The 12,744-nt window shown below is 52.4% G+C and overlaps 1 long non-coding RNA gene and 2 other non-coding genes across 5 annotated transcripts; all 3 read left to right on the forward strand.

Annotated features, from left to right (window-relative positions):
• The first annotated feature begins 671 nt into the window (after positions 1 to 671).
• Positions 672 to 12,330, forward strand: LOC122485648. Of its 3 annotated transcripts, none has more exons than XR_006297901.1 (3): positions 672 to 969; positions 3,076 to 3,199; positions 11,285 to 12,330. It is a non-coding gene; the product is annotated as an uncharacterized LOC122485648 (long non-coding RNA). The 3 variants fall into 3 exon arrangements; XR_006297903.1 differs by lacking the exon at positions 672 to 969 and adding an exon at positions 1,208 to 1,318; XR_006297902.1 differs by lacking the exon at positions 672 to 969 and adding an exon at positions 1,359 to 1,473.
• LOC122486267 lies at positions 1,680 to 1,870 on the forward strand. Its single transcript, XR_006298115.1, has one exon. It is a non-coding gene; the product is annotated as a U2 spliceosomal RNA (small nuclear RNA).
• Positions 12,143 to 12,333, forward strand: LOC122486263. Its single transcript, XR_006298111.1, has one exon. It is a non-coding gene; the product is annotated as a U2 spliceosomal RNA (small nuclear RNA).
• Positions 12,334 to 12,744: the final 411 nt, after the last annotated feature.

A 12,744-nucleotide genomic window follows, 5' to 3' on the forward strand; every position in this document is an offset into this window, starting at 1 on the left:
TATTTTTGAGAGCGAGAGAGACAGAGCGCGAGCAGTGGAGGGGGCAGATAGAGAGGGAGACACAGAATCCAAAGCGGACTCCAGGCTCTGAGCTGTCAGCACAGAGCCGGACGTGGGGCTGAAACCCACAAACCCTGACCTGAGATCCTTGACCTGAGCCGAAGTCAGAGGCTCGAGGCTCAACTGACTGAGCCACCCAGGCGCCCCTATGTTTTAGATAATGTCTACGCCTAAACGTGGGGCTGGGACTCACGACCCCTCCAGGTCAAGAGTGGCAAGCCAGGCGCCTCTAAAATATAACTTTCAGTGGAACCTTAAGGAGATGAAATCCTCAAAAGACAGATAGCCAACAGAAGAAAATACTCACTGCTTGTATTACATACAAAGGGCCTTAAACTGTAAATTGCCGATACAAGCCCTTATGATAAAGCCCGACCAGTTAACCTAGCAAGTAAAAGGGCCGAAGTCCCCGAACAGAGAGAGTCCAGGGCTCTCAAACACAGGAGAGAACACTCAGCCTTATCTTCTTACCCATGATTAGAGAAGTACAAGTCAAAACCGTGCCGAGGTACCATTTTCACCTGTAAGATCGGCCCCTCCCCCTGCTCCCCTGCCCCCCCCCCGCCCCCCCGCCCCCAAGCAATCCCCCCTTTGATGCCACGCGGAGTTGCTGGCGGGACTGGAGCAGCAGGCGCTGCCTGAGAACGTCCGCCGCCGTGCTCCTGCAGTCACTGTCCCTGCTCCCCCGAAATTCAAGGCCCCCTTGCGGCAAGAGTTGGCAGGACCGTGACCACACCGCACTCACGGCGAGGACACAAGGGCATACGACTGGCGTCCACCGAGCGCACTTTGCAGGCACTTGGGTCCGTGCGTGTGTATCTGAGCAAACTCCGCGGGAGTGAATCACGCCGAGGAGAGGGAAACGCCAAGTTATTGATTCGCGACGGGAACTGTTCCATCCCAATGAAAGTAATCCAGGAGGACATCTCCTTCTCGCGAGGGAACCAGCCTGGGGCTGGGACTCTGGGGCGGAAGACGGCCCGAAGGACGCGGACGCGAGCCGGGGGTGGGGGTGGAGGGTGGGCGTGCTGCTGAAGAGCCGTCAGCATCGCGACGCGCGGGGCACTGGCTGGGAGTGTAGGAGGCAGGATGTCATTCACTGAACGGTGGTTGAGTGGGCGGGGCGGGGCGGGCAGAGCAGCGGCCAAAAGCAAGGTCTTGCCTTCACGGGCTCCCGGAAGCCCCGGGATCTGCAGCCGTGTTGGCTGTCCCTTCGCAGTCCCCGCCAGCCGCCCCTCCTCCCGGGTCTTTGCGCGAGGTGTGTGCACGCCGGGAGGTGGGCCCCCAGTTGGGTTTGGGCTCGCGGCGCGCAGAGGCGGTCGGGAGGGTGGAGTCGGGCCGCGGCGGCCGCGCCTCCTCAGGGAACAAAAGGCGGGGCATCATGCAGATTAGAAATGGCTGTGCGGCGGCGCGGTAAGGACGGGCCAACCAGGGATACGGGATTTCCCCTTCAGAATGTGGAGAACGAAAAAAATGTGCACAAAAGTATTCTAGTGATTATCGATGGTCCTGTCGATGTCGCAAAGGATATCAGAAAAAGGAGTGAGCGTTAGGGTTCTCACCATGAGTTGAATATGGATGATGGGAGAACGGTACTGGAGAGGGAGGGGCAGGCCGGTATCGCTTCTCGGCCTTTTGGCTAAGATCAAGTGTAGTATCTGTTCTTATCAGTTTAATATCTGATACGTCCTCTATCCGAGGACAATATATTAAATGGATTTTTGGAGCCGGGAGATGGAATAGGGGCTTGCTCCGTCCACTCCGCGCATCGACCCGGTATTGCAGTACTTCCGGGAACGGTGCACTTCCCTTCCTTTCAGTGGGTTTCTAAAAGCAGATATGGCGCTTAGTTTGCGGCGCGCGCTCTCTCTCTCTTTTTTTTTTTTTGTCTTCTCTCCTTTTTTTCCTCTGGCGGTCGTTTTTCGTTCCATTCTCTCGTCTTCCCTTTTCCGGTTTGCCAGCTCTTCTAAACCTTCCATTTCTCGTTCCCGGGAGTCTTGCTCCACGTTACCTCTCAAAGAGCTTTGCTCTCCTCCCCGCGCCCGGCCGTTTATGTTGTACACGCCCCCCCCGCCCCCCCGCCGCCTTGCCAGTCCTTGTGCTTTCTAAAGTCCAGCTAGCTGCAGCTCATTTCGCTTTTGAAGGTTTAGCTCCTGGCTGTCTCTCTCTGAGACACTTCTGTCATTCCTGGTGAGTTTCAACAGTCACACGGGCGATTCCTTCCGAACACCCCGCCTGACCTCTCAGTTTCTACGCCGCGGCTAAAATCTATCCCCCCTCGTCGGCCCGCTAGATTTTGTCATTCCCAATTGCTCTAACCGTGTCCCCATCCAGCATCACATTCTCCCATCGCCTTCTACCCTTCCTCTGCCCTTTGACACCTGACACTTCTCTGTTCCTTCACACCTACACCCCACCCCTACCCCCGGATCCCTCAATGTCCTTGCCTCCCTATTGACCTGGATTCATTTCCTTGCACATACCCTCAGGTCCTTGACACGTTCTTGGTGCCACCTGTGCCACTGACTGTAGCCGGCGAAAAACCATAGCACCGGGCTGATCTGGCTCACCTAAACTCTCAGTGTGCCGGGGAGAAAAACTAGATAGACCTCAACACATTTGTTACCCAGGCTCCAAGAGGCCCTTTCAGGAGAAGGAAAAATAAAAGCGTTGGGGGAGGGGACACCTGGGTGGCTCAGTCGGTTAAGCGTCTGACTTTGGCTCAGGTCATGATCTCTTGGTTTGTGAGTTCGAGCCCGGCGTCCGGCTCTGTGCTGACAGCTCAGAGCTGGAGCCTGCTTCAGATTCTGTCTCTTTCTCTCTCTCTCTCTCTCTCTCTCTCTCTCTCTCTCTCTCTCTCTCTCTGCCCTTCCCCCACTTGTGCCCTGTCTCTATCAGAAGTAAATAAATGTAAAAATTTTTTAAAAAGCACTGTGGGAAACTGCTTTATTTAAAATTGACACGAGTTTAATTAAACACAACAAAACTCACATTCTTACACTTCATACTTTCCAGGTTTTGAAGGCCTAAATATCCGAATCCGGGGACATCCTCCAAATGCAACGGACTGCTCATTGGCTGTCCTACCCGGCCTGTGAAATATTGCTTCTCCAGTATTTCCAATACATCTCTCCAACAGGTTCGGCCTTATCACTACTTCTGGTTCTTCTTGTGTTATGCCCAGAATTCGTGATTCCCCAAAGACCGCCAGGGAGCCGAGTCCGATGTAAAAGCAAAAGAGCCTTTATTCGAGCTAGCTCGAGCTCAATCCCCTACCTGCACCGACGCAGCGGTGAGATACCGGGGGGGGGGGGGGGTGGGGGGGGGGGGGGGGGGGGAGGGGGGAGAGCGAGTTTCAAAAGGACAAAGGTTTTATTGGGGCCTAGGTAGGGGCAGTTGGTGAGGTAATGGCTATGGCCTCAGCCGATTGGCTGGGGAAGGGTCCGAGTCCTGTTAGGCAGGTGGGGGGCGGGGGGGTTACTCAAGGGGAGGAGGTGTGGTCAAGGTGAAGGACACAGAACAAGATGGAGTTGGCCGGCGTAGGCCCGCCCTTTCACTTGCACCGTCAAAACACAACAGTCGAAGGTTTTTTTTCATTTTTATTTTTTATGTTTTTAACCCTCGGTGGCTTGCAATTCTGTTGACCTGCAAAGTCTGGTGTTTGAGAAAATTCATCTAGGATATTGTCATTTGAAGACGTGCGGTCGGAGGTTTCACTCATGTTGATCCCTTTCACCCTCCTCATTAGAGACCAGTCCTTTGCTTTCATCTTCGGGTTCGTCTAGTCAGAGTCTAATCATTCATCTAACCGTGTCAGAGTTCTCTTCTTTGCCCATATTATGGGTGGAAAGGTGAAAATTTCCAAATTCTCGATGACATTCAACAAAAGCAAAATTCAGACTGCCAGGATAGTGTCTCCCATCTGCTTGTGTACCTTCTGGAAAGATGATTCGCTACTTTGTTTTTAATTGCAACAAGGCAGGGAGAAAACTGAGGGATGGTGGGTGCCACTCTGGTGAGGTGTTTCCCTGCCGCCTCACGGCTCTGAGGGATTCCATTTCCTTAGCCTTGTAGATTTCTCCGTCCTAGTTGGGGATTGAGGAATAACTTCAGGCAAAAATAGCCCCAGGATGATGCAATAGCAAATTGTTTCGTTGTTTTGAGATTACAGGGAGAATAAGATTCCTAAGACCTGTTATGCCCAGAATTCGTGATCCCCAAAGACCACTAGGGAGCCGAGTCCGATGCAAAAGCAAAGAGCCTTTATTCGAGCTAGCTCGAGCTCAATCCCCTACCTGCACCGACGCAGCGGTGAGATACCAGGGAAAGAGAGCGAGTTTCAAAAGGACAAAGGTTTTATTGGGGCCTGGGGGCAGTTGGTGAGGTAATGGCTATGGCCTCAGCCGATTGGCTGGGGAGGGGTCCCGGGGAAGGGTCCGGCAGGTGAGGGAGGGTTTACTCAAGGGGAGGAGGTGTGGTCAAGGTGAAGGACACAGAACAAGATGGAGTCGGCTGGCGTAGGCCCGCCCTTTCATTCCCCCCTTGTCATGTAGCTTACGGACCCAATCATGGGACCGGCTGCATTTATGGTGACAAGAAGGACAGAGTCTGGAGGTTTACGAAAAGTTCTGGGAACCAAGTGTCCCTGGGGTGGCTCTGGGAGGTCTGATTAAGTATTGTCCCCGAGCTGGTGTCTATGATCTGCCAGGTGATGTTTTGGGGGGCGTGGGGACTCCCGGCAGCATGAGCAATGACAAGCAGAGTTAACAGAGTTACCAATATTAGGTAGGTCGAATGCGCTGTAGCTTGAGCTTGAGCGGGTTGTGTTGGTCCCGACTGATGGCCCATCGCGTGACGAAGTCCTTCCGGATCGAGGAGGGGTCCGCTGGCTGAGCGTGGGTGTGATGGACCCAGGTCGCGATGCCGTCTACCTTGAGAGCGGTGGGGGTTGTCAACACCACGATGTAGGGTCCCTTCCAGCGCGGCTCGAGAGTCTCTCGGTGGTGCCTCTTGACGTAGACCCAGTCTCCCGGCCTGTACTGATGAGGTGTTGGGATCCGGCCAGCCTCGTAGATGGCACGGAGGCGCGGCCAAATGTCCTCGTGCGCCCTCTGGAGCCCGCTCAAGGAAAGAAAAAGTTCTTGATCTTTAAACTCAGCAATAAGTTCAGCTAGAAGGCTGGGAATAACAGGGGGTGGCCTGCCAAACATGATCTCGTAGGGAGTAAAACCCAGAGTGTAAGGAGTGTTTCTAACCCGGTAAAGGGCGCACGGTAGGAGAGTCACCCAGTCCCCGCCTGGCTCCATGGTTAATTTGGTAAGGGTCTCTTTTAGGGTTCTGTTCATTCTTTCTACCTGTCCTGAGCTCTGGGGCCTATAAGCACAATGTAATTTCCAGTTTGCCCCCACCGCCTTGGCTACTGCCTGTGTTACCTGTGAGATAAAAGCTGGTCCATTGTCTGATCCTACCAGGGCAGGAAAACCATACCTGGGTAAGATGTCTTCTAGTAGCTTCTTAGCCACCGTCTGAGCCGTTTCATGCTTGGTTGGGTATGCCTCCACCCAGCCAGAGAAGGTGTCTGTAAATACCAGGTCCTCGTGTAGTGCCTCGTCGAAGATGGTGGGTGAATTTTTGAATCCCTGAGGTAGCCGTGTCCAGGTGAGTTGCCCACTGTAGCCCTCCTCCGGATCATGCCACTCGAAGGCGAACAAGGGTTGGCTCTGGGGTGCCAGCGGCAGACTGAAGAAGGCGTCCTTTAAATCTAGTACAGTATACCAGACCCTGGAGGGCGCCAAGGAGCTCAAGAGAGTATATGGGTTGGGAACAGTTGGGTGTATGTCCACGACCCTCTTATTTACTTCCCGGAGGTCTTGTACCGGTCGGTAGTCATTTGTGTGAGGCTTTTGACCGGCAGTAGGGGGGGTGTTCCAGGCAGACTGGCAAGGAACTAGTACCCCTAGGCTTCGTAGTCTCCGGATGTGTGGCTGGATCCCCTTCTGGGCCTCCTGAGACATGGGGTATTGTTTGATCCTTACCGGACTCTCTCCTGGCTTGAGCTCTACCAGGACTGGGGTCCTATGAGCGGCTAGTCCCATCCCCCCTGTCTCTGCCCAAACCGAGGGGAATTCTTGTAGCCATCTGTCTATATTATCCTCTCTCGGGAGCGCCTCCTGGTGGAGGAGGTATTCATCCTCTAGTTTCATGGTCAGGACCTGGATGGGGTGGCCCTTGCCATCGGTGACCTGAGGCCCCCCTTGTCTGAAAGTTATCTGAGCTCCAATCTTGGTCAGTAAGTCCCGTCCTAACAGCGGGTAGGGGCGTTCTGGTATTACCATAAAGGAGTGGGATACCCGGCCCATCCCCAAATCTACTGTTCTTCGGGTAGTCCATGAATACTGGCTCATACCAGTTGCCCCTTGTACCCAGGACTTCTTGCTAGCTAGTTTTCCTTGTGGGGTGCGGAGGACCGAATGTTGTGCTCCGGTGTCGACAAGGAAGTCAATAGGGGTCCCCTCCACTTTAAGAGTTACCCTGGGTTCGGGGAGAGGGTCCGAACCCTGACTCCCCTAATCACTTAGTTCATCCAGCTCTAGGACTTTTACTCGATCAGTCTTGCTTCCCTTCCCGCCGGCCCTTTTCGGACAATCTCGGGCCCAATGCCCTATCTCCTTGCAGTATGCACACTGATCCTTCTGCAGCCTCTGCTTCCCCCCCCCCCCCCCCCCCTTGGTGGTGCTTTTACCTTTTCTTGCGTCGTCTGCCAGCTGCCGGAGACGGCGGTCTCGTTCCTCGGGGAAGTCAGCAGTGGTAGCTAGCAGTATTCTGGCCAGGTCTCGAGTCTGCTTACTGCTGGCAGCCACCATGGCGCGAGCCTGCTTGTCCTCAGGAGGCTCCCGGTTATTATATACCTTTTCGGCTACCACCAGTAAGTCCTGCAGACTTTTTTCTCCTAGTCTATCTATTTTCTGTAATTTTCTCCTAATGTCTACGGCCGATTGGTTTACAAAGGCCATGATAACAGCTGCCTTGCTTTCCGGAGCCTCTGGATCCATGGGGGTATAGGTACGGAATGCCTCCATGATCCGCTCTAAAAAGGCAGCCGGAGATTCATCTTTTCCCTGTTGTACATTTCCTACCTTGGCCAAATTGGTTGGCTTTCTAGCAGCCATTCGGAGACCCCCCATTAGAGTCTGGCGGTAGACCCGGAGCCTCTCCTTACCTTCTGCCGTGTTGAAATCCCACTGGGGCCGAGTTAAGGGGAAGGAGGCATCTATCTGAGCCTGGTTGGTGGTGGGATTCCCATCTGCGCCCGGAACTAGTTTTCGGGCCCCATTGAGGATTCTTTCTCTTTCTTCAGTCGTGAACAGGACCTGCAAAAGCTGCTGGCAATCATCCCACGTGGGCTGATGGGTAAAAAGAACAGAGTCTAATAAATCAATAAGCCCTGCCGGTTTCTCGGAAAACTTAGGATTCTGAGCTTTCCAATTGTAGAGGTCACTAGTGGCGAAAGGCCAATAGTGATGGGGCTGATTCCCCTCCGCGTCTGGGGGTCCGGTGGCTCGCAGGGGCAGAATAGTGGAGTCGGCGGCGGAGGCGGATTGCGCCCTCTGAGCCCTTTGTCGGGTAAAGGGCGGGCTTCCCCCTGGAGCGTTTCCGCCTCCCGCTCTCGGAACAGCGTCTGCCTCCCCCGGAGGGGGAGGATGGTGTTCTTCTGGCATCCTAGAGGGGTTATACGGGGGAGGAAAAATTAATTCTTCTTCAGTACCCCCCTGTAGGACAGGGTAGAGGGGTGCTGAAGGCTGGGTAAGACGTTTCCTCTTCTCTGTCTCCTGCAAAGCAAGAATGGGTTTTGGCTCTGGAGAGATCAGGTTTAGGAAGGGCTTAAGCCAAGAGGGTGGGTCTTCTACAAGGTCCTGCCAAGTGATAATGTAAGGGAGCTGATCAAGATGGCCCATCTTAGGCTGAGTGATGATACTCCTGACTCGGTGGATGGTAGGGAGGTCGAAGGTCCCCTCTGGTGGCCATCCGACATTGAAAGTTGGCCACTCGCTAGAACAAAAAAACTGCAACCGACCCTTTTGGACTTCCACACTGAGGTTGTTAGCTCTTCCCCTCACATCCTTAAAGTGATCAATCATAATACTTAGAGGAGTAGTCCGAGTCTGTCCCATAACGTCCGTCCAGTAAGTCCACAGAGCAAAACAGAGAAACACAAAAACAGACAAACAGAGGGCCCCTAGAAAGTCTTCCAACTCCATGGAAGCAGAACTGCAAGCTAGCTTAGACCTTTGAAGGGATTCCATGTCCCTCCAAAACCGATGAGGGGATTCCACGTCCCTCCAAAGACGACGGCCTCACGCCGACCAGCGGGAGCGACCCGCCTCGTCTCAGACCTTTGAGGGGATTCCACGTCCCTCCGAAAACAGATGAGGGGATTCCACGTCCCTCCAGAAGGGAGAATCGGAACGTCTTCCGAAACTCCCGGCCCGTGGTCCTCCAGTGCGTCCACTTAGACCGCGTCGGGCACTACCAGAATTCCAGAAATGAGCTCACACAGAAAAGACAGGACAGACACTAACCGTGGCCAGTCAGGCTCTCCGGGTCGGGGGTCCCTTGGGGGTCTTGGGGATCCCGGACGAGCCCCCAAATGTTATGCCCAGAATTCGTGATCCCCAAAGACCACTAGGGAGCCGAGTCCGATGCAAAAGCAAAGAGCCTTTATTCGAGCTAGCTCGAGCTCAATCCCCTACCTGCACCGACGCAGCGGTGAGATACCAGGGAAAGAGAGCGAGTTTCAAAAGGACAAAGGTTTTATTGGGGCCTGGGGGCAGTTGGTGAGGTAATGGCTATGGCCTCAGCCGATTGGCTGGGGAGGGGTCCCGGGGAAGGGTCCGGCAGGTGAGGGAGGGTTTACTCAAGGGGAGGAGGTGTGGTCAAGGTGAAGGACACAGAACAAGATGGAGTCAAGGGGAGGAGGTGTGGTCAAGGTGAAGGACACAGAACAAGATGGAGTCGGCTGGCGTAGGCCCGCCCTTTCAGACCCCGCGATGTGTCTTCGGTTTGGAGACAGAGAGAAAAGCAGCCGCAGAAGCTGGCCTGACACTCACAGCTAGGCTGTGGGGGTCTCCCGTGGAACGTAAACAGTTTCACACAACAGTGGCGGCAATCTGAAAAATAAAACAGCCAGTTATTTTACTAGCAAAAAACCCTATTTTACTAGCTATTCGGGAATAGCAGAGGAATTGCGATTACGGACCTGCAGGCTATGGTGAACTGCAGACAAGTCCGAAGAGGCAAAAGGAAGGTCAGCCTTTGTTTACGTTTTAGGAGGAAGCTGGGGAGGCTTGTTTTGAGCAACAGTTCCCTGGAGAAGAACAGGAGTTAGAGGTCCTGGCGGCTTCTCATTAGCTGCAAGCGGGGGTTAGTGCCTTGTTGGCTGGGGTGCAACAAGGGCTCTTCCTTCTTTTTCTTAAAGGCAGGAGATAAGCTTCCTATGTGAAAAGGGTCTCCCTTGTCAGAATAAATTTTTGTCTTCCTTCTTCCCGCTAAGGGTAGGCAGGCTGCAAGGAGTGGCACATGCTTGAGAGCTCCCCTTTCCAGTGCTTCCCGACTCCATTTTAACTGAGCTCTCCTTTATTTATTTTCTTTCTGTCTTTTTTTTTTTTTTTTTAACGTTTATTTATTTATTTTTGAGATAGAGACAGACCATGAATGGGGGAGGGTCAGAAAGAGAGGGAGACACACAATCTGAAACAGGCCCCAGGCTCTGAGCTGTCAGCACAGAGCCTGACGCGGGGCTCGAACTCACAGAACGCGAGATCATGACCTGAGCCGAAGGCGGACGCCCAACCGACTGAGCCACCCAGGCGCCCCTCCTTTATTTATTTTCAACATCAACAGATTAAGGTCACTCTGTGACCCGTGATGAATCAAGACAGAAACAAGGCCACTCCGTAGTCGCCTCCGAACTGAGACAAGAAAAAAGAAGAATATTGTCCAAACAACAAAACTGACCAAACACCCCCTATCCTAGCTAATATGAGTAACTGCTGCTACTTTCCCAGTCGCAGTTTTGGCCTCGCTCTATTCTTCCTTTCTTCTAGGTAAGATGTATTCAGCTACCCAATCACTGAGTTACCCCCACTGCCTGAGGTCATCTGTAGGAGAGTGTGTGCGTGCGTGCGTGTGCGTGCGTGTGTGTGTGTGTGTGTGTGTGTGTTGTCTGGAGGGGGCGAATCTTTGTCCTTCTCCCCTTCAAGGTTCTTGGGGGTGGTGGGAAGGGGAGGATGGCTGGGGCTTTGTAGCAAAAGACGCATTAAAAAGAGAAAAAGAAACAGAAGTGTATTAGTGTACGTATCTCATATATACACAGGAGAAAGTCAGGGATGAATAACCCAATGGGGTGGCTGGAACTTGGGCTTACATAGCCGCTTGAAACAAAACAAACAGGGGCGCCTGCGTGACTCAGTCGGTTAAGTGTCTGACCCATGATTTCTGCTCAGGTCATGGTCTCATGGTTCATGAGATCGAGCCCGGAGTCGGGCTCTGCACTGGCCGACAGCACAGAGCCTCCTGGGGATTCTCTCTCTCTCTCTCTCTCTCTCTCTCTCTCTCTCTCCCCCCCCCTTCGCCCCGCCTCCTGCGTGTGTGTGCTCTCTCTCTCCGTCTCTCTCTCTCTCTCTGAAAATAAAATATACAAATAAAGAATCTTTAAAAACAAAACAAACAGAAACAAAAAAATAAATTTTCAGAAAAGTGACAAAAAGTAAAAGGGTTTTGAGTTTCTAGGCTGGCCAACTGTGGGATGGTAACTATATGGGGAAACAGTGGAAGATAAGGGCTGGGCAGTAAAATTTGTTAGGTAGAGTCTCTGGTGCCAGTCTCCGGGCTGATAAGGATCCAGGGTTGTCCGTAGTTAACTCCTGTATACCTTTATGTCCTGATTTTAGGCCAATCGGGGGAGGGAAGAGTTTTTTCCTCCTGTTTCAGCTGGAAATAATCCTTACGCCAAAGTGGCATATTGGCGGGCGGCGGGGGAGGGGGGCAATTCCGCCACCCTTCGCATCCCAAAGGAAGGCCTCGCTCACTTAAACCTTCCCCAAGCCCCCTAATGCAAGCCTACATCCTGTATATAATGAGCCATTCCTGACACCCTCTCACTGAGGCGCCCCGCGGGTTCCTTCTCACTTTGCAGCAAGCGGTAACCCAAGCCTTTTCATTACAGGTGTGTTCCTGGTGGTCTTTGGCCGGATGGCGTTGACAAGTTATTAAGAGGGTCCACCGATGGACCCATATGGGAACTGCGACATGGAATGCGTTTTATTCTAACAAGCAAAGTCCCCCCCACCCCCCGTTAGAAGACCTATAAACGAGAATACAAGTCATGAAATACCACTATTTACAAATAGAACTGCTCAAAAGAGAAACTAGAAAAAAAAAAGAGAAACGGTTGTTGATCTCATAACTCCTAGAGCAAGACAGCTTAGTAAAAGGGTAGAGGGATGGATATATATGTATCTGCATCTGTGTCGGTGTATGTATGTACAGCACACAACAGATCCATGATGTTAGGTGGTGGGTGCTCACGGTAGAAATCTTTCAACGTTGCTGTACGTGCGAAAAGAAATTTAAGAAGAAAAGAAAAATGCTGCCAAGAAAAACCTCACAAAGCTATTTGTCTCGTTCTGGGCTTTCTCCAAGGAAATGAGACTTGAGACAGCTTTCCCGCTACAGGCGCGTTTCCCTTTCAAGGCGAGAGAGAGAGAGAGACAGAGAGAGAGCGCGAGCGCGCGCGAGCCGGCGCTGACGGCAGGAAACCAGGAAACGGCGCGTGTGTGGGCGGGACATGCAAATTAAAGTGGCTGTTTCTCTCGCGAGCTATGGGAGCAAAACAATAAAAAGCGTGAAAGCCCCGAACAAGTTAAGCGATCTGATAAACTGAGTATGTCTTAGGAGTTGTGACGATGACACACTGTCCAGTCTAAGGAAAGAGGGTGAGCCTTCGTTTGAGGGTGACTTTTCTCACCATGACCCAAAGGAGGAGTGAGAGGGAGGGTGTCGATGCGCTGGGGAAGATGTGGTTATCGCTTCTCGGCCTTTTGGCTAAGATCAAGTGTAGTATCTGTTCTTATCAGTTTAATATCTGATACGTCCTCTATCCGAGGACAATATATTAAATGGATTTTTGGAGCCGGGAGATGGAATAGGAGCTTGCTCCGTCCACTCCGCGCATCGACCTGGTATTGCAGTACTTCCAGGAACGGTGCACCTCCCCTTGGGAGGAAACACTCGTGTGTCTCAAAAGTCAGTTTTCGTTTCTCTCCTGTCCTCTAGATGCCACTCGTTGCTTTTTTCTTTTGTGTGCGTGTGTTGCTGGAGATGCGTAATCATATACTACACTTGAGTTGCTTTCCAGGGCGTATATATCCCAGTACGCGTGTCATACGAAATGGTGAGGGGCGTCTTTTTGGTTCCAGTTTTTTTTTATCCCAATTGGCCTTGTAGTTATCATCTCTGACTCACATACTACCTCCTGTCACTTCCTGTTCCTGAGTATTCTTTCAGAGGAAGACTTCCTCCCAAGAGGTTCTGGTCTTTCGGACTTTCTTGACCTTGCAATTCTTCCTGAGGTTTCCTTATTGAGGTCCTCTCAGATCTCTATATAACGGGTGGAACCTTCAAATT

This window comes from Prionailurus bengalensis, chromosome E1, assembly GCF_016509475.1.
Source record: "Prionailurus bengalensis isolate Pbe53 chromosome E1, Fcat_Pben_1.1_paternal_pri, whole genome shotgun sequence".
In the NCBI taxonomy this organism is placed as follows: Eukaryota; Metazoa; Chordata; class Mammalia; order Carnivora; family Felidae; genus Prionailurus; species Prionailurus bengalensis.